Consider the following 25764-nt stretch of genomic DNA (forward strand, 5'->3'; position numbering starts at 1 on the left):
GGACCTGACCTAGGGTGGATTTTACATTGGGTTTTAAATATTCGGAAGACGCAACATTAAAATTCGGTTTAATTCGGTTTTAAGGGGGGGATTGTATATATGTTCTGGTTTTAAATATGTTGTGCGCCGCCCTGAGTCCCTGTCGGGAGAAGGGCGGCATATAAATTAAATAAAATAAATAAATAAATAAATAAATAAAGCAGAAGGTGAATATATAAAAGCTAGTGTTCTAAAAAAACAGAGGCTGGTTCTTCCACAGTGAACTTGCTTCTTGGTTGTCCTGCCCCCACAGCCAGAGACTCACCCAAGTACTTCTTCAAGAAGCTGAGAGCATCCAGCTATCTGGGAGAACAAAAGGGTCGATTTCCATAGCTTCCTCTTCCCCAGGGAAGTTTCTTCAGACTTAGAAACCTGCTCTAAGTATAAAACTGTAGAGAATCGGTATCAGACCAAAAATTGGGAGATACCATCAAGTTGCCACTTCCATCAGAAGTCCTTTTTAAAGTGTTATTAGTTTATAATATATGATACAGTGAAAATACAAAAGTAAATAGTGAAAAAGATATGGAAGGGAAAAGGGAATAGAAGTGAAGGATGGGAGAAAAGGGGAAAAAAAGGCATTGGCTTCCAACTTCCTTTGGTGCAGTAAAATAGAATATCAACATCAAACCTCAACTTTTTACTTTTACAAAATAATATAAACTAGCCATTTTGATAACATCGTCTATCTAATTGGTAAAACCCAAAATCAAAATTTCATTTTTTCCCACCTTAAGCACAAAGTCTAGAAGCGGTTTCCATATAACAATAAAAGTATTGGTATTTTTTTCTTTAATCAGTACAGTCAGTTCAGCCATCTCTGCTAGCTCCATCAGTTTTTGTAACCATTCCTCCGTTGTGGGAATCTTGCTGCTGTTAACATATATAACATCAAAGTTCCATATTTTTCCCCCAGATCTTTGTCCACTAGAAAAGTCTCTGTTTTCTTTCTATATTCACTTTAAGAATTTTCTGTATTAACATATGAATCCTACTCTAATTTTTCTTGCTTTATCACACATCCATCATAAATGGTAAAAACTTCCTCTTTACCTTTACATTTCCAACATTCATTTGAAATACCTTTATACATTTTGATAACTTGTCTGGTGTTAAGTATCAGTGGTGCATCATCTTATAAAATTTTTCTTTTAAATTATAATTTAATGTACATTTTAATCTTTTATTGCACATATCCTCCCATTGTTCAAGCATTATAATATACCCAAAATTCCTTACCCACTGAATCATACAATGTTTTACTTGTTCATTTTCCAGATTTAAATTCAATAATATTTTATAAACTTTAGTAATATGTTCATCAGTACCACACAGTAAAATTTCTAATTCATTTTTAACAAAACTAAACCCATGATTCTTTTTGTCTAGCTTAAATCTTTCTTTCAATTGCATATATGTAAACCAATCGCAGACATGACCTTCTGATTCTAGCTCCTCCTTGGATTTGAGGGTAGGCTCACCCAAATTAAAAGTTATTATTTTACCATAGGTCCACCAAATCAGCCTCATCACCATCTCTTTTCTTAAAAAAGGCTTCTTGTGGGGAAACCCAAAGTGGCACCTTTGTAGAAAACCCTCTTTTATATTTATTCCAAACTCTCAAAATGGCTCGTCTAGTAAAATGATTATTAAAATCAACATTTACTTTAACTTTGTCATACCACAGATAACCATGCCAACCAAACCTTAATTTGTGGCCTTCTAGGTCCGGTAACCTCTTATTCTGAAGGTTCACCCATTCTTCTAGCCAAACCAAACAGCAAGCATCAGAGTACAATTTCAAATTAGGTAAACCCAAACCCCCTCTTTCCTTAGCATCTTGCAATAATGTATTTCTAATTCTTGTTTTCCCCCCTGCCATATAAACTTAGAGATATCCCTCTGCCATTGTTTACACGGAATGTCAGTTGCAAGTATTGGTAATGTATGGAAGAGGAAGAGCATCTTTGGTAAAACATTTATCTTAATCACAGAAATTCTACCCAGTAATGATAAATGCAATTTGTCCCATCTTAATAAATCTTTCTTGATGCCATTCCAGAGAGGCACATAATTATTTTTTGAACAAGTTTGTGTTTGAATTTCACCTTTTCCTCAACCCTATTTCACCTTTTTCTCAACCCTAAAAACTGACTTTTTCACCTTTTTCTCAACCCTAAAACCAGACTTTTTAGTCAATATATCACCATTCTGTGAGGTTATATTCTTAATCAACGTTGATATTTTCTGCTTATTAATTTTAAAAGCGGCCAAGGGCCCAAAATAGTTTAGTTTCCTCATCAAGTATTCTATATTATTTTTTGAGTCTTGCAGAAATATCAGCAAATCATCAGCAAAGGCCCTCAGTTTATAAACTTCCTTCCTAACATTTATACCTTTTATTTTCTCGTCTTGCCTAATATCTCTATTCAAGACTTCAAGCACCAAGATAAACAACTGTGGAGACTGTCTTGTGCCTTTCCGAATTTCACATGAGTTAGTTAGATTGCCATTAGTAACAATTTTTGCATGCTGTAATGTATAAACAGCTTTGACCCCTTCAATAAAATTCCCCCCAAAGTCCATTTCTTGCAGAACTTTAAACATAAAGACCCAATTTAAGTTGTCAAAGGCCTTCTCAGCATCTAAGAATATTAAAGCTGCCTGTTGTTCATTGTGATATTGTAAGTATTCAATAATATTTAAAATCATTTTCACGTTATTCCTTAGCTGTCTTTTTGGCAGAAAGCCCGCTTGGTTGTCATGAATAATACTTGTAAAACTTTTTTTAGTCTTTCTGCCAAAATTGCAGTAAAGAGTTTATAATCTTTGTTTAATAATGAAATTGGTCTGTAGTTCTTTATCATCGTGGCATCCTGGCCCTCCTTTGGAAGTAGCACAATATTAGCTTCTGTCTATATTGAGGTATCTTTCCTCCCTGTAATATAACATTCATTACATCCTTTAATGACTGAAGAAGTTCATCTTCAAAAATTTATAATATTGACTTGTAAGTCCATCTGGGCTAGGAGCTTTGCCTGATTTCTTTTTTCTTATAGCTTCTGATATTTCAAAGGTAGTTATTGGATCATTCAAAAATTGTCTTTGAGTTTGTGAAAGTTTCAGCAAGTTTTGCTAAGCAAATATTCATCTATTTTTGACCTATCTAACTCCTGCATCCTATACAAATTAGAACAAGTTGTGAAAACATTTTTTTAATTTGTTCATTATCAGTTATTACTTTATTACCTTCATAATTTTTTTCAATCATTTTCTTTTCCATCTCCTTTCTTAATCTATATACCAACCATTTCCCTGGTTTATTTGCAAACTCAAAATGTCTTTTCAAAACAACTGGGTTATGGTCAGAAAAAGATTTAAGTAGGATATCAACTTTCAAAATTCTATTTGCTAAGTTTTTAGAAGTCCATATCATGTGAATTCTTGAGAAAGATTTGTGCCTTTCTGAAAAAAAGATATATTCTCTTGCGGAGTCATTTTTATGCCTCCATGAGTCTATTAGTGTTAAATTGTTTATCATTTCAAAAAATGACTTTGGTAGTTTGCCCTGGGATGTTTTGATCCCCTTAGTAGATGGTCTATCCCAAAGTGGCAATGTGACTCCATTCCAATCCGCCAGCATAAGCCAATTTTCCTATGAAAAAGGCAAGAGTTGGCCCATAAGATACTCAAAAGAATGGCTTTTTCCCTCATTTGGCACATATAGACCAATCACTATTGATTTTATTCCATTAAATTCAATTTCCACTATTACAAATCTACCATATTCATCTGATAAAAGTATTCTAGGTTTAAATTGGGGTTTTATATATAAAACCACACTATTTATCTTTTTTGAACCACTGGAAGTCCATGTTTGCCATTGGTTTACACATTTACATTTGTAAGAAAGATTTAAACTAGACTGAGTTATGGATTTGATTTTGTGAAAAATGAATTGGAAATCCTACTGTGAAATAGTGATGAACATATTATTTCTAAGGTTTATAAATTGTTAATGAAATTGAACTTGAAGAATGAGTATGTAAAGCATTATATGATTCAGTGGGTAAAGAACTTTGGATATAATATAATGCTTGAAAAATGGAAGAATATGTGGACAAAAGTCTAAAATTCACATTAAATTATAATTTAAAATAAAACTTTTATAAGATGATGTACCATTGGAATCTAACACTGGACAAATTGTCAGGAATGTACAAAGGCATTTCAAATGAATGTTGGATATGTATATGTAAAGAAGGAACTTTTTTATCATTTATAAGTGACAAAGCAAAGAAATATTGAAGTAAGATTCACATCTTAATGCTGAAGATTCTTAAAATAAAGATAAAGATAAAACTAGAGAATTTTATTTTAGGTTTAATGGCTAAAAAGCTTGAAAAAATTGGAACTTTGACGTTATATATGTTGAGGGCAGCAAGAATACTTTATCTACAAAAATGGAAGGATACTGATTGCCACAATGAATGAATGAATGGCTGCAAAAGCTGATGGAGTTAACAGAGATAGCTAAATTGACTGCTTTGATTAAAGAAAAGAATACAATTAGTTTGATTTCTAATTGGAAACCACTTTCGGACTTTGTGCTTGAGGTAGAAAAAAATGAAACTTTGATTTTGGGTTTTACTGATTAGATACTGTAAGTCTGCTGTTATAGAAATGGTTAATATAGATTATCATATAAAAGTAAAAAGTTGAGGTTTTATGTTAATACCTTATTCTACTGCACCAAAAGGAATCAGTAGTCAATACTTTTCTTTCTCTTTTCCCCTTTACCTTACACTTTTCTCTCTCTCTCTCTTCCTTCCTTATTTTCCCATTATTTTCATTTTTCTTTGTAATTCTGTATTTTATATTTTGATAAATTTATATTTTTTTTAAAATAAAAGATCACAAGAAGTTATGATACTGCTTTATACCACCCTAGTGAGGACATATTTGGAATACTGTGTCCTATTCCGATCACCACGATGCAAACAAGATGTTGAGATCCTAGAAAGAGTGCAGAAAAAAGCAACAAAGAGGATAAGGAATCTGGAGGCTAAATAGTATGACGAACCATTGAGGAAGCTAGGTATATCTAATCTATCAAAGAGAAGGATTGGGATGACAGGATAGCTATCTTCCAGTACTTGAGAGGCTGTCACAGAGGAGGTCCACTTATTCTCCAAAGCACCAGAGGGTAGAACAAGAAGCAAGGGGTTGAAACTAAAGAGAGATCCACCCTGGAACTAAGGAGAAATTTCCTGACAGTGAGAACAATTAATCACTGGAATAGCTTGCTTCCTGAAGCTGTTGGTGCTCCATTGCTAAAGGCAGGGCTTTTTTTTGTCATAGAACGCCCAGAACGGAGTTCCAGCAAGGCGGGTTGTATGACGTGTGTGAGTTTCGGCACCTTTTTTTTTTTTTTTTTTTACAAAAAAAGCTCTGACTAAAGGGTTTCAATACACTGATCAACCAGTGTATTGCATGGTGACCTTGTGGTATAAGGTCTCCTGCCCTGATCAGGACGTTGGACTCAAAGATCTCCAAGGTCCCTTTCAGCCCTATGATTCTATGTTCTGTGTTCTATGATAACATCAGAGCCTGCTGTAATCAAGCAGAAGTTTGGACAAGGAATATTTTTAAAGCCATTGTATCCTTTCATGTCCCCACAATGACAAGGAACCTGTAAGTCACAGCAAACATCCGAGGGAGGCTTTACTATATTTTGTTATGAGAAAGATATGGTCATCTCACATTTATCCTCATTTTGATTTAACAATGTCCTGCAGGAACTGTTCCATATAAAAAGAAACTATGTACTTTATATACTGTGCATAACAGATGTTGAAAAGTAGCCATCCTGATTGATATGCAGCACCGTAATTAGGGTGCAATAAGTAGGACTGTTTATAAAATGCCTGGCTTCCCCCTCCCACATAAATTTAGTTGCAGAGCAATTACTGCTCACTTGCACTACTAGTGAGTCTTATTAGCTTCAGACAAGATAAATGAGGGCTTTAAATGTCCCTTGACCAGAGCAGGAAAAAATGAAAAAAACTGCCTGGGAAAACCCAGTAGGGAAGAACTGGCAGCTGAAGAAAGAAAGAAAGAAAGAAAGAAAGAAAGAAAGAAAGAAAGAAAGAAAGAAAGAAAGAAAGAAAGAAAGAAAGAAAGAAAGAATATCCAGAACCTGATGGAGCTGGATTGCTTCCATTTAAGCCATTTGCTGTAAATAAAAAATATGATTTTTCATTTTGGTTGTGCAAGCCAATCAGTGAACAAAAATAAAAAACAAGGAAAATAAAGAGACAAAACTAGACAAGACAGTATAGAAATGTAAGTAAACTTGAAACTGTGTTTGCAAGCACCAGAGCAAATAAATTTCTTCCTACAAAAAATTGCAAACCTTACAGATTTGCTAAACATTAGTAGAATATAGAAGAAAAATGAATTTATAAATGGTTTGGCCAGTACATTTTGTTCTGCAAGACAGGTGACAGGAATGTTTGTCCCAGAGTCATACAGAAATAGACAAGAAGAGATCCTCCATCATATTTGTTCCATATGGACAAAGGCATGAATGGGGCGGGGGGGGGGAGGATATTTCTTTCTTCCAGAATAGCAGGTGGTATCAGCTGTATTCGCTACTGAGTTAAAGCTCTTCTCATTGGGAAATTGATATTTGTCACAGCAATAAGGACTTTTAATTATATGGAAGCACCTTATTACTCGCCAGGGCACTAATAGCTAATTGAATTGCACAATCGTAAACAGGTTTCTTTATTACCACTTTTGCTGTGAAGGAGAGTTGAGCATGGAAAGCCATATGCTAATAGCTGACAGGCAGATCTAGCCCATGTATTAAGGGACAGATCAGCCAGCATCAATTCTAGAAAGCATGCTGCGGCTTTTCTAGAGACACATTGCTTCAGACACACAAAAAAATCATTCACTGCAGAAACTGTAACTGTTTTATAGTTTGGCCTCAGAGCCAGGTTCCAGGTAGCAGGACAAAGCCCCTCAGCCTAAGGAGCCTACACCCTGGCAAAGTAAGCACCTCATGAGCAAGTGGCAAGATGCTGCCTATACAAGCAAGCTCAGTATCTCATCTCTGCACATTAAGTGGGGAGAGGATATAAACAACGCAGGGACTGTCTTCCATTGCTGAAAGCAACTTGAGCATCTGGCTTTGTATATTCCTGTTCTTGACTCCTGCTTCCTTTTGATGTGCTTCTGACCAAATCTCTACCTTGTCCCTTGATTCTTTTCAAGCTATTGTGTGGTATTGGATCAGTATCTAATTGATTTAGCTGTTATGGAAAAAGATCTCATTAGCATTTGACTACCAGGGTATCCCAGAACAATAGGCTAGCCTGGGAAGTTTAAAACACATTCCAGAAGAAAGCAGGGGCAAAGCATTGTGTATTTTGTTATGTGTCTGGGTAATCATCATGAAGCTGAATTTGACTTGAAGGATGTTTTCCTATTAAATCAGGCATGTCAAACTTGTGATGTCACATGATATCGCGCGACTATCACTCCTTTTCCCCCATTGCTGGCAATGGGGTGGGTGTGGTTTCGTTGTGACGCATCCGGCCTGCGGGCCGGCAGTTTGACATGCCTGCATTAAATTATTGTGGTTTATTTAAAATCACTTTATGCTTCCTTCTTCCCCACTTCCCAGTTTTGAACAATTTTCTGTTGTGTGCCAAATGAAAGACTATGAAGATTTTTTCAGTGTTTGAGGTTTTGTTTTTTTTAAAAAAAATACATGCTGGGCTTGCAAATATTTTCCATTATTTTATTTAGCAAGTTCAAGATTACTGCATACCCTGTAGGATTCTTGGTGTATAAAGCTGATAAAGCATTTCATATAGCAGTTTCATCTGCTCTACCCGTTTCAAAAAAGCATGTAGGCTGATCAACATATTTTTCTTTTTATCATGAAAGGAATACCATGCATTTCCAGGGGTTATGCCAGGGGTGTCAAATTGCCAGCTTGCGGGCCAGATGCGTCATGCTGAAACCGCGCCCACCCCATTGCTGGCAATGGAAAAAAAGTTGCGATACATCGCGACACATCACGTGACATTGCGGGTTTGACACTCATGAGTTATGCAGTCATATCAGAGGGATAAATTCCTATAGTTTTTAAAAGAACTTTCTGAACTGATTGCTACTGTATCTTTATATAGAGTTAATGGGCTAACATTGCCAGCAGTTTGATTCTCATCGGCTCAAGGTTGACTCAGCCTTCCATCCTTTCGAGGTTGGTAAAATGATTGTTGGGGGCAATATGCTGACTCTGAAAATAACTTAGAGAGGGCTGTAAAACACTGTGAAGTGGTATATAAGTCTAAGTGCTATTGCTATTACACATTAATCTGAGATGTGAATTTAATGAGAATTAATGGCCATTAGATCTCAGTGCTTATTCTGTAGGAATTCCCACAATTTTTTTGCGTGTGCTTTTCAATAACTAGTCCCTGCCAGAGAGAGTGATTGGCCCAAGATCACTCATCTGGCTTTGTGCTTAAAGGGGGAACAGAACTCGTTGTCTACCGGTTTCTAGCATAGCACCTTAACCACTGCACTAGACTGGCTCTCCCACGGTAGAGTTAGACCCATGATTGTTGTGCTAGGTTTGCCACCAACCATATTATGAAGTTCACAGATGATACAACAGTAGTGGGCCTTATTCAGGATGACAAGGTGGAAGCTTACCACAAGGAGGTTGAGGGGCTGGTGGACTGGTGTAAGGAAAACAGCCTAGTTTTAAATACCAGAAAAACCAAAGAGATCATTGTTGATTTCAGAAAAGGCAGGCACAGCCACACTTCTCTGTGCATTAATGATTAACCTGTGGGGATGCTTACCAGCATCAAATTCCTGGGTGTGCAGCTAACGAATAGGCTGACTTGGTCGCTCAACAGTGAGAAACTGGCGAAGCAGGCACAGAAGTGCCTGCATTTTCTGGGTCGCATGAGGAAAGCACATCTTCCTTCCCCTGTCCTGACCACTTTCTACAGGCGGACGATCGAGAGCATCCTGTTATACAGCATCACAGTCTGATTTGGAAGCATCACTGTTTCAGACAGGAAAGCGGTGCAGAGAGTGGTGAGAATGGCTGAAAAGATCATTGGCAGTTCCCTCCCTCCCATCCAGGACATAGCACAGAAGCGCTGCTTGAGCAGGGTCCGTAAGATTATCTGGGACACTACACATCCTCTTCATGACCTGTTTTCCTTGTTACCTTCTGGGAGGAGGGGACTTCGTGGTATCCGAAGCAGGACATCCAGATTCAGCCAGAGTTTCATTCCATACAGCATTAACCTTGTGAACTCTCAAGCTTCCTCCTTCCGTTATATATTCAAGATGGATAGTATTTAATATTTATTCGCTATGTATACATAAGGGTGTGGGTCTATACATATGTTGTTCATAGTATGTTTAGGTGTGTGTCATGTATGTGTTTCACTTTGAGAGCAGGCAACTAAATTTCATTTTTGATGTGTGCCGTTGTGCCCACAGTAAAAAAAATGACAATAAAGATTATCTTATCTTATCTTAATATTATTAAGTCATGAAAATCTGATGGTTACCAGGTATATTGTTCCACAAGTGGGCACATGAGGCCCTCTACATGAAATTGGGTACTTGGGACAAGCTACAGGTTTTGCTGGTATATTGTCCTATTCTTTAGGTTCTTTGCCTTCATTAACAGCTGTCTCCTCCAGGCTGTTTTTGCTGGAAGGTTTCAACCACCATGGTTGGGGGAGGGGTAGTGGATGATTAATTCATGATTATCATGACAATCATGGACTTGTTCCAAGAATCATGATACTAGTTCACACATGAGACCACACTGGACCTGATATTCACTTCATGGTAATTGTTCTGTAAGGCAGAAGAGTAGCCTTAGCAAGTTGGGCGGCACAGAAGTCTAATAATAAATACATATTAAAATGTGAATTCCAAGGCAATAAAATAATGATCTGATTGTGACAGTATTAATCTACTGTCACAATCAGATCATTATTTTATTGCCTTGAAATTTACAGTTATCTTTAATCTTTGTGAGGGGGATGAAGTTTGGAGTTGATTTCACTTTTCACTCAGCAGTTCTAACAATTTGTCTCTACTTTATATTACAGAAAAGAGGTTTTGATGATGAAATTGCAAACAAAATTTCAGATCAATTTGGAAAAATTCCAAATAATTCCTCATTTTAAGTAATGTGAACAGAATAATTGAAATTTTGAACTTGAATTAAAATTCTGCTGTGGTAAAAAATTCAGGGAAGCTACTTGGTTGCTTCTAAATCAGTTTGAGATATTTGGACATATCTAGCATAAAGAAAAAGTAATTGCCTTACGAGAGACTCATCAGCAGACATGTGAGAAATTGTGAGGGATTTCAGATTCCTTGCTAAAAATGGCATTTTAGATTCTTTCTAAAGTGATATAATAGTACTCTCTCTATCTGGGGGAAGCTGCCACAGGCCGATATGTATTTTAAAGATGGTGCAGAATCTCAAACTTCTCCTTAATAAATGCAGTTTAAATAAGGCCAAGTAGGTCAGTGATGCCATGAGGGATCACACATCTGTCAGCAGATGGGAATGAGAGTCAGCAGCCATGGAATTCCTGTATGGTCAATCCCTCCCTGGGCTGTTGAGTTGTTTGTTTGGAAGTGAGCCTGAGTTCTGGGAGGAAAAGGGACTAATTATATTGTTTCTGAGTATAGTTTCAATAACAGTTGTAATTAACTCTAAGGGGACAAATTGTGTAAGAAAACTCCACTGCCAGCATTAGTTCATCCATCTTTATTTGGGTGGAATTTGGACATTCAGAGTTCTTTCATAACTTCTTCTGATTTTTCACTGTCTGGCAAATGAAGAAGCAATCTAGAAACATGTTTCTGCTATGTAATGGCCAATTGGGAAAAAACTGATTTAGAAAACACCATGTTTGCGCACCTTGTCTTCAACATAATACCCACCTCCAGTTCTGGTGTTCAAAATTCAAGTTCTTGTGGAGCTTAACTTTAATGACTTTTTCAGCATAAAAAAGTCCTTCTCCTTATTGGGTCCTATCTCCAGAGAACTTCAAACTTCAAATTTCAATTGAAATTTGCTAAGATAGGTATAATTCAGTTGCTAAGATAGATACGATTTGCCTAGAATTATAAAAAAAAACCCCAAGTATGTATCTACTTTGAGAAATCACTGTAGTTTTGCCTATAAAGAAATATATTGAGCCTTCACATATATTCCCCATCTGTATATTTAATAAAGGCTTTTCATCGTAAGAATCATTTCATTCAGCACGTGATTCCAGAATAAAATTAAGAATCTGATGTCATAATTTGGGTCTCATGTGGATGTTTTGTTTGTAATGACTCTTCTGTAGTAACTGTGAAATAAACTGGAATACTGTGAAAGCTATATTTTCCCCTCATTTTTAAAACCATCCTCTCTCTCTTTTTACATCCATATTTGTACATGTGCTATGAAGTAATCTTTTTAGTGGTCTGAATTCATACAAAATCCAGACTCTCCTAAATATATAAAGAACCATAGACAAAAACATATTTTCTATTCTAAGCTTTATCTGGTTTCTATTAATCAACTGTAGCTTTTTTGTTTTGCCACTGATAGAAGCATTAGCAAAATCTGATTCTGAAATCAATTGGTTTAGTAATGAATAAGAGTTGACACTGCATTTCACTACTATTGGCCATGCTAAAAGGTAACCAACATCAAATTGGACTATTGAAGAGATAAACAAAATTGGTATAAGACGTGTCTGGCATTATTTGTCCTTTGATGAATCAATGGAGGACTGACTTGAAATATATTTTTGCTGGTTTGGACAAGAGGACCAAGAAAGAGGAGAGGTTTCTAACGTTAAAAAATATTTTTAATAGAAAAACATTTCCATAGCTTAAGAAAACTATAAATTCAAAATCATTATCTTTTAATGGAAGACTAAAAAGTAAAGATTTCCCTGTCCAGTCATGTCTGACTCTAGGGTGCCGTGCTCATCTCAGTTTTTTGGCCAAGGAAGCCAGCGTTGTCAGAAGATATTTTCTGTGGTCATGTGGCCAGCATGGTGTACAGAACGTCGTTACTTTCCACTGAAGTGGAATTAATCTACTTGCATTTGAACTGCTAGGTGGGCAAGAGCTGCAGCAGGAATGGGAGCTCACCCTGTTGGACAGGTCTCAGGTCTCGATCCCGGGCTGTCAGCTTTCCAGTTGACAACTCAACGTCTTTAACCACTGAGCCATCTCACCCTCCGCCCCAATGGAAGACTATCAAGAACTTAAAGAAAAAAAATCTTTGGTTCTATTGTACACACATAAACCATCTGCAGCTGAAACCTATGCATTTTCATTCTGATTTTTATTTGCATATGGATTATCCTATTTGATTTAAGCTAAGGGATATATCTGAATCTGCTGCTGGCTTTATTTTTTGTTTTAGAAGAAATGTGGCACAGATATTGGTTCAATAAATTAAAAAATATAATGGGGCCCTGGTGGCTGCCTAGCTATTAACATTTGAGCCTTCCACGTTAAGCTGCAGCTAGTTCTCCCCTTCCTTACTAGGAGACCTCTTCTTTTTGGACATTCTCCTCATGTATTAAATGAAACAATTTGAGAAGGTTTCTGATCTTGGGCTAATTTAAAATATATTCAAGCCCCACTGCTGAGTGATGCTAAGGTACTGGATGCTGCTTTTTTCCCACCTAACTTTATGGTCAGTTTCTGAAACGAACTTGGCTGAAGCCATCTTTGTCGTTCTAAGTTGCCACATAGTTGGAGGAAAGGGGGGAAAACGAAAGTATTGTTAGACTAAACACGGAGTGATCCCATGGGAACCATGGTCATTCCCACAGGAATCGGAAGGCGGAGAGAAGAAGTGTCACAGAGCCCACCAATTGCTCTCACTGGGTAGTGTGATCACTACCATAGTAGAGGGGAGGGATCTGTTACGTTTAGTTACATTGAATCCCTGGGGGGAATTTTAGAGTTGGTTTCACTTTTGACCATGCTGATATTATGTATCCAATAAACATGTGCTTTGAGAAAACTTCAAGCCAAAAGTTGATAAAAGAAGTGTATTTAAATTTACATATATAAATGTAAATAAATGTTGCTGGTTGTTGGGGCAGAAAGCTGCAGACAATCTGTTAAGGAATGCACATGGGACTTGGACCAAATACTTCTGCCCACAGCAATCTAACAAAGTTTGGTATTAAATATTTATTGATTGATTAATCAAATTTATATAATGGTGGTGGTGCACCAGTTAGAATGCAGTATTGCAGATGACTTTTCTCACTGCCTGGAGTTCGATCCTGACCAGCTCAGGGTGACTCAGCCTTCCATCCTTCCAAGGTCAATAAAATGAGAACCCAGATTGCTGGGGGCAATTTGCAAATGATGCTGACTCTGTAAACTGTTTAAAGAGGCCTGTAAAGCACTGGGAAGTGGTATATAAGTCTAAGTGCTATTGCTAGTGTTATTTTAATATATGACTGGGGAGCTCACAATATAGAAACAATATAAAAATAGTAAAAAAAAATTCACAAGAATCTTTTCAATCTGCTATTCCAGGCATCACTCAAAACTCTTTCAAGAGCATGTCCCTTCAGTGAAATGTTCCCTAAGGAAACAAGCAAGATTGTACACGTCCTTCTATTTTATTACTCATTTTGTCCTATTTCTTCAAAACAACTGAAGGACTGAGATTTTCCTGAAAAAGTAACTTGAATACTTCCTGAAGATAACCCTTCCATTATTGACAATGGACAAATTTGGGAAGGTCAGTATAGCTTTATGCCAGACAAGAATCTGAAGACCAGATTTGCAGCAATTAATTGAAAAAAGCATGAATGTGAGAAGATAAGATTTATTGCACAATGATTTACATAGCTTGTATAATAAAATGAAAAGGACTGAATTATATATTTTTGTGCAAATATGAATTGAAAGTTGACTGCTGAATGTAAAACACAATGTACATAAAATATTCATGCAAATACAGTAGACAGAATATTTAGTAAATTGTTCAGCATTAAGCAAGCAATAGGACAAGGATGAGTGATATCCTTTTGGAGGATTATGTGTTCACTTGTGATAACATTAAATGTTGGGGTGTTACTATTGCCTGTACTTCTGTATTCAGATTATGCCACATGTTGGCTGAGGGGCTGAATGATTTGTAGTGATGTTAGATACTCAATGCTGAAAAGAGGAGTATGAAACTGAAACTTAATATATCAAAGACAGAAGTGGTGTTTAATAGGGAAAATAGAGAGAAAATTGCAAGATAAATATACATTGAGAAAAACTAGAGCAAGCAGATTAAATTGTTCATCTTTGTGAAATGTTTATTAAAGATGGAGAAATGGAAAAATGCCAGTAGAAAGGTTGTAGGCGGTATGTGGTGTTTTGTGAGAAATTCATGTTTGTCAAAAGAATAGGTGTAGATAAGAGCATGCTTCTGCTCTGTTATTTGGAAGTGATAGTTGGATATGTAAGGAGTGACATAAAAGGTGGAATGCAGTGGAAATGGGATACTGAATAAGTGTGGGTGATAAAACAAGAAGAGATAGGGTCAATCTTGAAAGGGCGCTCAATGAATGAAGACAGGATATAAACTTCAAACTTTTTGAAAAAAGTACTTTGAGATGACTTAGTCATGGAGAAAGAATGACCGAAGATCGAACTGTAAGAACAATACATGAAGACAGAATGAGTCAAGTGATAGAGGAAAATTTACAAAAATGTAATTGGAGTTGATGAAATTCTGAAAGACAGAGGTGGAAATGTAAAGAACAAAAGGCAATGTATGAAGTGGTGTATGGATACAGTATAAGGGAAGAAGGGAAGGTAATAGAAAGGTATATTAAATGGTGTTGGTGCACACTAGTTGTATTTGTTTCTTTTTCTTGTGCCTTTAATTTCTTTGACTTACTGTTTTTTACTCCTTTTCTGCACTTCACAAACTACTGCTACTTTGAAAGGAAGTAGCATGATGACCTTGTATATATATAGAAGTCTAGGTAATTACAGTCCCCCATTACCATTTCAAGTTTTTCAAAGATCTGCAATTTCCTTTTGGAGGATATAACCCACATTTTCTAGATTGGATATTAATAGTAGATACCCACAATTGTATTATTTTTATTTGCTCTTCCACTTATTTTATGTATTTACTTAATTAATTAATTAATTAGTATCCCGCCTTTATTATTTTTACAAATAACTCAAGGTGGCAAACATATCTGACACAACTTCCTCTTCCCATTTTCCCACAACAACAATCCTGTGAGGAGAGTTAGGCTAAGAGAGAATGACTGGCCCAAAGTCACCCAGCTGGTGACTCAGCATTTTAAAGCAGTTATTCCCTACAGCAGTTCATTCACTTGTTCTTCTGAGAGAAATGGATTCCCTTAACTCAGGAGTGTCAAACTGCCGGCCCGCGGGCCAGTTTCATCATACCAGAGCTGCGCCCACCCCATTGCCGGCAATGGCAAAAAAGCTCCGATACGTTGCGCAATGTCACGTGACGTCGCATGTTTGACATGTCTGCCTTAACTTATGGTGCAACTCCTCCTCCCTTTCAACTGTTTCTGTTCCATTTGAACAAACTGTGTAACTTTAAAGTGCTATATTGCAAACATAGGAGGCATCTCACTAGGCCTAGCTGGGCCAATGGTAGAATTTCCCAGGCTTAAGGTTTGTGGGGAAGTTCAACTTGCCTTCCCTAGGAGAGACAGTCCAGGCGTTAACATTCTGATCAATTTGCTATCTATGTTTATAGCTAGCAGGTCTCTGTGAGAGAAGACCAAAGTTTTTAATTTTTGAGTTAATAACTAGGATGTATGAGAACACATAACATAACAGTTTCTGAGGAGCCACATCCATTATTTAACTTTAACATTTAATTGGATGATAGGGTATTTAATTAAAAGGGATTATCTTTTGCTTAAAAACTAAACAACGGGAAGTAGAATAATTTCTATACACTGAAGATACAATAATTCTTTCTCATTTACCAGTAAGCTCAAAGAGGGCACTGTGAGTCTTTTTTATTGCATAGAACAATCCATTTTGGAAAACAAGAAATTATTATTTTTCTCCCACCTTGGCCATGAAAGCCAGAGGGGTGGCTTTGGGCCAGTCACTTTCTCTGAGCCCATCCCACCTCATAGGGTTGTTGTATTAAAAAAAAATAGGAGGAGGAAGGTGTGTTGGATATGTTTACTGCCTCGAGTTATTTGTAAAAATAATAGTGAGATACAAATAAATAAATAAAATTTCCCGATTGCTCTTAAACATCTAAAACAAATAATATATACACTATTGTTATTTTGTACTATTTTGTGAAGCTCATTGCTCTAAAACTGTATCTTATTTTTTAAGTGGCCCTTCAGTGTATCATTGACACCTGTTTTATTAAGCAAAGAGGACAGGAAATAGTAAAGTTCACAACTGGTTGACCAATCACACCCACAAGAATGCAGCAGCAGTGTGTTGCAGCTGCCAAAAAAGGCCAATGCAGTCCTAGCCTGCATTAACAGAGCGATAGCATCAAGATCACAAGAAATAATAGTACAACTCTATACTGCATTAGTGAGATCATACATGGAATAGTGAATCCAATTCTGGTCATGACAATACAAAAAAGATCATGAGTCCCTATAGAGTCCAGAGAAGAGCAACTAAAATGTTAAGATGTCTAGAGCAGAGTTCCCCAACCTTTTCAGTTTGAGGACTGGGGGGGGGGGGAGAGGGGATGGTTCTGTGCAAGTTGTGCACATAGCTCCATTTGTGTGAGCAGTGGGCATGTGCCCATCACTTGTGCAAATGGAACAAGTGCACACACATTTGCCCGCTGCTCATGTGAGTGGGGAAGCGCATGTGTAAAATGCACTCACCCACCATTTCTGTGGGCTGGTTCTGGAAGGCTCAAAGCCCAGTAGTGGGCCATGGGTTGATGATCCCTGGCCTAGAGGCTAAATCGTATGAATGGTTAAGGGAACTAGGTATGTCTAGCCCAGGGGTCTTCAAACTTGGCCCTTTTATGACTTGTGGACTTCAACTCCCAGAATTCTTCAGCCAGTATGCCTGGCTGAGGAATTCTGGGAGTTGAAGTCCACAAGTCATAAAAGGGTCAAGTCTAAAGATCCCTAGTCTAGCCTATTGAAGAGTAAGATTAGGGTTGACATGATATCTGTTTTCCAGTACTGGAGCAGCAGTCACACAGATGAGAGGGTCGATTTATTCTCCAAAGGACCCACAATCAGGATAAGAAGTAATAGATGGAAGGTCATTAAATAGAGGTCCTAACTGGAAATAAAAAGAAATTTCCTGACAGTGTGAACAATTAACCAAAGGAATAGGTTGCTTCCTAGAGTTATGGGTGTTCCATTACTGGGAGTTTTCAAGAACATATTGGACAACTATTTGTCTAGGATGGTATAAGGATTCTTGCCTTGGGCGGGCAATTAGACTAGAAGATCTCTAACATCCCTTCCACCCTTCTGATTCTTTCATAGTTACAAGACTTGGTTACATCACTATATTTGGTTTGTGTTAAGCAGGGGTGTCAAACTGCCGGTCCATGGGCCAGTTTCATCATACTGAAGCCGCGCCCACCCCATTGCCGGCAATGCAAAAAGAGTCGCGATATGTCACGACACGTCACGTCATGTGGCGAGTTTGATACCCATGAGCTAAAGCATCTACTTGACATCTTTCTGTGGCACGGGTTTCATATGTAAAGGTTCAAGAATTGGTTAAAATTTAGCTTTCAGAAGAGAAATGAAAATGATTACTACTACTGCTTTATATCTCCGCCCATCTCCAGCCTAATAGAGATCACTAACCTCTGCTAAAGTCTGGCTGACTACAGGGCAAACACTGAAAGACAAATAAGATTTTATAATCATATAAATATTTCTGCAAGTCTAAAGTTTATACATTCCAGCATTCTGAATCCTGCACTTTACAGAATTTAAAAATGAGTTTAATTTATCCCAGAGTGCTTCTTGGTTATTTGCTGTTTTTGGTCAGATCAGATTGTCAATACATTATTAAGGTCTCCTGCTCATTGTGTCTTTTATTGCAAATTATGGTTGCCATTCAGCTGCTCATCTTGTTTTTTGGTACATACAGTAGCAACATTTTATCTATGTATATGCCTAGTCTCCAAGCAGTTAACTAGCTGGGCATTATTAGAACAGAGCTTGAATTGAATAAATATGCTTTCTCCTGATAGAACTGAAATGACTATGAAGACTGCTAAATTTTGTCCAATAGCTATTGCCATTAGGGAAGAATTTGGCTCTAATGTTGGAATAGTTAACCTGAAATTCACACTGCTATTTGATTAGATATTGCTAGATATTCTATTAATTATATTTTACTTGTTAGTATTCCTTAGGTTTATTATTACTTTGTAATTGTTGTTACAAAGATTATTATGTTTCTTCCTCCTGTTTTAAAATCATGCCCATATTCACATATAAGTTTCAACTCTGCTTTCAGCTAAAAAGAAGAAATCTATTTTCTAGTTTTAGAGGCATGTTTTTTTTTAAATTGGGAAGAACTACAAAACCTTACCATGCTTTTTTGTCTTAACCTCTCCAACTACATACTCCATACGAATTTTGAAATATAAACCGGTACTTCTTTCATTCATATACAGATCTCACCAGCTGAAATCATGATAATGGCAACACAGTGTAATCAAAGCATTGCCTCTTTTTAAGTAAGCTTCACATTCATGGTGCATGTAAAAAAAGGGAGGGGTTTCAGTTGTGCAGGCAACTTTACATTCTTGGTATAAAACTTGTCCAAAGATTGGAGTGAACCTAAAATTTGCACTGCTAGGTTGTTGCTTCTCCCTTGTTTCTCTTCTGCTTCATCATGCCCTGTCAAAGGTTTTAAACAGTTTGGTTGCAATGAACAGAACAATAATAGGATTCTTAGACTGAATCCTCCCACTTTTCAAATATTTTAAATTTTAAATTTTATTAAATCTGTATATGGATTAATATCTATTTCCTTTCCTACTGAAAATCACTAGAAATGACACTTATTATATAGTTGTCTCTGAATTTCGTTGATGTAATGGGGTGGTGGTGTTTCTGGCACTAAAAACAGGAAATCTGAGAATCACAAGCAACCCACACAGCTATTCTGTATTGTGTTGTGTTGTAATCTGCCACAGATTACCTCCCATCAGCCAGTACGCTCCCACAGGGTGGGTCTCCTCAGGGTGCCGTCGGCCAGACAGTGCCGGCTGGCGACCCCAAGGGGGAGGGCCTTCTCTGTGGGAGCTCCCACCCTCTGGAATGAGCTGCCCCCAGAGATCAGGGTGATCCCTGATCTCCCTTCCTTCCGCCGCGCCCTCAAGACANGGACTGGCCTAGGGCAATTTTTAGAGGGGTTTTTAATCATATTTTAATTAGACAACATTTAAATATTTCTTTTTAACTAATTTTAATTTTGTAATTGTTATTGATGTATTTTTTAACTGATTGTCAGCCGCCCTGAGTCCGCAAGGAGAAGGGCGGGATATAAATTCAATAAATAAATAAATAAATAAATAAATAAATATTGTATTGTGCATTGCTCATCATTGACAACAACCTTATTAAGGTAATTTAATTCAGCCTAATGTGGCAAGTAGCCTGATTTTTCAAAGATCCTCTATCTCTAAGGCCTTGTCTCAGTAAAGGACCTGTAGAATAGCTATCTTTCTTGAGTGAAAGACTCACCAAATAATTTCAGCCCAACCCTACTGCTTTTTTATATGCAATTAACATTAAATTGTGATATGCTTATAATTTTCTTCATAAGAATACTTTTGATCCTGTTTTTATTGTAAACATTTTTCTGCTTTTCTAATGTATGCGTCTATCTATCTATCTATCTATCTATCTATCTATCTATCTATCTATCTATCTATCTATCTATCTATCTATCTACCTACCTACCTACCTACCTACCTACCTACCTACCTACCTACCTACCTATCATCATACCCACATGATGTAATCTACTGTATTACCTTTTCAGGGAGATTATGCTTAAGAAATTTCTTCTGAGTTAAAGTTACATTTTATTTTGCTCCTTCTTAAAAATCGCATTTATATACATGAATTCACAGGAGGACACACAATAATGGAGTCCAAGCAGTTCAGGCAGAATTGAGTTAAAGGACAGATAGAATGGGGACTTTTTTCATAAGTTAATTTGTGGAGATGGGGACACAGCATTGAGAATCTACATCTGAATTGTGCATAGTCCTGATAAAAAAGAACTACATCAGAAGATAATCAATGTATTGGAAAGTAAGATAATTAGATAAAGAGAAAAGGTGAATTAAGTTTTAAAAAGTAGACTTGGATAATATTTTATGGCTTTTCTCTTATTTGGTTCTTCATTATTTTAGGTCCGAATCCAAAGAAATGCATCTATTGTATTCTATCCAACCAGGCCTTAATGGCATCTGATGTCATTAGAAGTGAGTTGGGTGGCAAATAAATTTAATTAAAAATGCTCATCACTAACTCAGCTCAATGAGAAGACACACAACTCTTATTTTATTAAATTGATCACAATTCACAGTTGGTAACAAAACATATAGGTTACAGTAGGTGTCCAAAATGGGAGGCAAAAACAGTTTGGTGGCATATAATTAAATCTTACTAATTTTCTATGTGGATTGCAACTGTGCACAAAGTTCCAAAAGGAGCAGAGCTTGCCTATAGATACTGCTGCTCTTGAGTCTTACATCTGTCACCAAACATAGGCTACTTCTTTGAAGCATAAATGATCTTCTGGGTCAAGTATGACCACTATTATTGCTAGTAACATATGAGCACATTCAGAATAAAATATGTGCCTACACAGCAATCTGATCAGATGCTAAATTGAACTATAGAAAAATAGTTTCAGTAGGTGACACTACTGAACTGATCTTGAAAAGCCAACCAGGGTTTGTTTTGTAGTACAACTGTGTGATGATTCACAAGGGTTTTAACAAAGGTTCACAGGAAACATTCCTTTGAAGTTGCTTCAGGAAGCAAGGTGGTCCTCTTCCCTATAAGAGTGAAAAGTGAAGTAAAACAATCCTATAGCTTTGCCTTATTCTACCTCAGTGGAGCACCTCTGTCTTTTCCCACAGAACTCATACTATAGGTAAAAGCTGAGAAGAACCTTCTCCCTACTATTGGCTGAAGCATTTCCAGGCAAATGGACTAGATACACATTATAGGATTGCCTGCAATATATGCTAAACTGTCCAATTCATTCTGAAGGTTTTCTAGGCTCTGCAGTTTTGTTGAATATTCTAGAACAAGGCTTTTCAATTGGTGGTACGCTTACCACTTGTAGTACTTTGCCACTTGGCAGGTGGTACGCAACTGCTAGCTAAGTGTAGCAGGGGAGGGGAATGAGCCTAAGCGAGCCAAGCCTGAGGGAGAAGCAGCTGCATCTGCAGGACTGTCTGGGCTGGCAGAAGCCCCAGGAGCCAGCAGGGCTCCAGCTGATTGCCTCCAGCTGATTGGCACTTCCGGAAGCAGCTCTGAGCTGGAGATGAACTGAAGAAAAAGGGATGGGGAAGAGAGGAGAGGCTAAGGAGGTGGTTTGGGTGGGGGAAGGGAAAAAAGACAACAGGAAAGGTTTAATCCCTTTAAATAAATGAAATTAGTTTTACCCCTTTTAATTGAGTCTGTCTGGCTTTTAGAAAGTTTTCTTTGAAGGTAAACAGGCTTAATTTAAAGCTAAAGCTTTTCGCAACTGCCAGAGCCTTTCAGTCTAAAATTGCAACATTGTGACATATGACATCCCTGAGGCAGCTTAAAGAGAAAAAAAGAGGAGTTTGTGTTTCTTGCTTTGCACTTGATTCCTGTGTACAGGGAAGAGATTGGGGGTGCATTCTTACTACACTGTGGAAGAGCTCAGAAGGGAGAGAGGAAGAAGGGCCGATCAGCTAGCTCAGGAGTCTACAAGCTTAGCAACTTTAAGACCTGTGGACTTCAACTCTCAGGATTCCTCAACCAGCCATGAGGCTGAGGAATTCTGGGAGTTGAAGTTCACAAGTCTTAAAAATGCCAAGTTTGAAGACCCCTGAACTAGCTGGCAGTGGTGCATATTAATAAACATGGATAAATTATCATACATTTGTCAGTGCAAAGGGAAAGTGATTCAGCAAAGGAACAGCCAGCAAAGAAATTAAAACTGGTACTTTTTTCTTTTTTTCTACAGTTTGTAATATTTTATTATAGAATAAAATACAAAAATACAAAAGCAAATAGTAGGACACAGTGGGGAGGAAAAAGGGGGGAAAGTGAGGGGGAGAAGAGAAAAAGAACAGACTTCCTTTGTTGCAGTAGAAGGAAGCATTAACATTGAACCTCAACTTTTTACTTTTCCATAATATTATAAACTAGCCATTTCTATAACAACAAATGAATTTAATCAGTAAAATCCAAAATCCCCCCCCTTTTTTTTAGTCATCAATTTTTGACACCTTGCTAAACACTGGTGGTACTCAAATATTGTCATGTCCTAAAAGTGGCACAATCTGTGAAAAGGTTGAAAAGCCCTGTTCTAGAAAACCCTGCACTGTGTGCTAAAACCACTCAACCTGAAACTTCATCCAGACCATATGCCCCCTCCCAAACCCTTTCACCAGTGCTGTGGAAGAAGAGCTGCTCCCAAGCAGTTTGGATGAAGCAGATGGTGTGTTGACAGTCTTAGCCTAAAATTGTGGTGAATGCCAAGCAGCAACAAATGACACAGTGCTTGTCAAAGTGCTTTCCAGACTGAATGATTCTGACATGCCTGCTGTAGGCAATCCTAAAAGCAGCCAGCTGAAAGCACTTCAGCCATCTTTGCAAAATCCCATTCCACATTATCGGCCTGAAGCAGCCCAAAGGCACTGAAATTACTTTGTTGAGATGAATCAGGTGGATTTTTCACAGGTTGAAGCAATCAGGTCATCGTTGCATCTCTATCTGATCATTTTGCATGAATCAGATAGGTGGATGGCAGACCACCTGAAAATCCTAGACCAAACACATTCGGATATCACAAAAATATCCTGGAAGAAGGCAATGACAAACCATTTCTGCATAAAGAAATTCAATGATGAATAGGAGCAGAAAAATTAAAATGATTCTTCATACTGCTTTTTTCTATAAATTCCTATGAATTGACATGAAAAATACCATAGCCCAACTTACAAAAAAAAAAAAAAACCCCACTGCAAAAGACAAACTAGAAACAAATATTAAAATAAGCAAGAAAAACGGTAAGAGAACACCTATCCGACCTTGACAAATATAAATCACCGGGGCCTGACAGATTACATCCCAGAGTTCTGAAGGAGCTGGCAGATGTTATCTCGGAACCATTGCACCATATCTTTCAAAAATCCTGGAACACTGGGGAAATACCTGAGGATTGGAAAAGAGCTGATGTGGTTCCCATCTTCAAGAAAGGGGGGAAAAACGGACCCCAGAAACTACAGACCAACCAGTCTAATATCAATACCTGGGAAGCTCCTGGAAAAGATAATCAAAAAACAGATCTGCGAACAACTAAAAGCAAACAAAGTTATAACAGGTAGCCAGCACGGGTTTGCCAAAAACAGATCATGCCAAACTAATCTTATTTCATTCTAAACTAATAGACCAGCAAAATACTGTAGATGTAGTATACTTAGATTTCACTAAGGCATTTGATAAGGCAGGCCACAATCTACTCCTTGGTAAACCAGAAAAAGGTGGAATAGACAACATCACCACCAGATGAATCTGTAGCTGGCTGGCAAACTGTACTCAACGAGTAGTTCTCAATGGCACTACATCCACATGGAGAGAAGTAAGCAGTGGGGTATTACAAGGTTCCGTCTTAGGCCCAGTACTCTTCAATATCTTCATAAATGACTTAGGTGAGGGAATTGAAGGGGAACTCATCACATTTGCAGATGACACCAACACCCCAGAAAGACAAACTCAGGATCCAAAAAGATCTTAACAAACTTGAACAATGGGCCCTATCCAACAAAATGAGTTTCAATGTGGAGAAAAGCAAAGTTTTACATTTAGGCAGGAAAAATCAAAAGTACAAGTACAGACTGGGTGAGACCTGGCTTAAAAACAGTAACTGTGAGAGGGACCTTGGAGTCCTAGTGGATGATCACTTGACCATGAGCCAGCAGTGTGCAGCAGCCACCAAAAAAGCTAATACAATCCTGGGTTGTATAAACAGGCATAGAATCAAGATCATGCGAAGTATTAGTACCGCTTTATAAAACCCCATTAAGACCACACCTGGAATACTGCAGCCAATTTTGGTCACCATATCACAAAAAAGATGTTGAGACTTTGGAAAAAATTCAAAGAGCAGAAATTAAGATGATCAAAGGCCTGGAGACTAAAACGTACGAAGAACGGCTACAGGACTTGGGTTTGGCTAGTTTAAAGAAAAGAAGAAACAGGAGCGACGTGACAGCAGTATTCCAGTATTTGAGGGGCTGCCACAAAGACGAGGAGGTCACGTTATTCTCCAAAGCACCAGAGGGCAGGACAAGAAACAATGGTTGGAAACTGACCAAAGAGAGAAGCCACCTAGAATTAAGGAGAAACTTCCTGACAGTGAGGACAATTAACCAGTGGAACAGCTTGCCTCCAGAAATCATGGGCGCTGGAGATTTTTAAGAAGAGGCTAGACAGTCACTTGTCTGAGATGGTATAGGTTCTCCTGCTTGAGCAGTGGGCTGGACTAAAAGACCTCCAAGGTCCTTTCCAGCTCTATTCTACTCTATTCTAATACGCTTACTTTTCAATACTAAACTATGAATATTTCTTGTATGAGAATATATTGAGCACTCTAGTTTTCAGAATGAAAAAGCAGTTTGAATAATTCGATAGTTACATATATGAACACCTATAGTTCAGTTGCCTGAGTTCTACAGATCTACAATTAATTTCTGGAGCTGTAATTACAGCTTCTAAAATTGCATCCTTTGTTCTGTTTAATCAGCCTTACACTGACAGTTTCTAACTTTTCTAATTAAGTAACTGTGGATGTCAATCAATAATTCCATCATAGTGATTTATGCCAGATGTAACATTCTTTATCAAAATAAATGTTAATCTATAAAACCATCAAAATACAAATATTTGTGTTTAATTATTTAACATTATGAAGAACACTGCAGGAGAATACAATACTAGACTGTTTACTGACATGTCCTGATGTCAGCATAAAGCATCCTTTCCAGAAAGGGAAGGCAGCTAATGCAGCAGTGGAAATAAGGCATGCTGTCAGTATAACCCTCTTGTCAAAATACATAGGAATGTTTTATAGAATGTTTTATATATAGTTCATGTTTATAAAGTATACACATGAACATGATTAATGAAACAATAGACAAGCAGAAAATGAATAGCCATGAAAAAAAAAACATATAAAGATTTTTTTCCTTTCAATGGGGAGAATGGTGTCTTGTTCTGGAATTATTGTTGGAAAATAATGATTTCAGGAAACTAAAAACTCCAGTAGATTATATATCCAGTAGCAAAATCACTTGATATACAGATTTAATATGTATGTATGAATGAATGAATGTATGCATGTATGTAAAGGTAAAGGTTTCCCATGTTCAGTTGTGTCTGACTC

At 37.3% G+C, this 25764-nt stretch overlaps 1 protein-coding gene across 1 annotated transcript in view; it reads right to left on the reverse strand.

Moving 5' to 3' along the window:
- Window positions 1-25764, reverse strand: part of SPAG16 (sperm associated antigen 16) — a 411223-nt gene that overhangs the window by 119649 nt on the left and 265810 nt on the right. The gene's annotated exons all lie outside the window — the stretch shown is intronic.

The sequence above is a fragment of the Protobothrops mucrosquamatus genome, unplaced genomic scaffold (genome assembly GCF_001527695.2).
Source record: "Protobothrops mucrosquamatus isolate PMUCROS unplaced genomic scaffold, P.Mucros_1.0 scaffold_253, whole genome shotgun sequence".
NCBI lineage: Eukaryota > Metazoa > Chordata > Lepidosauria > Squamata > Viperidae > Protobothrops > Protobothrops mucrosquamatus.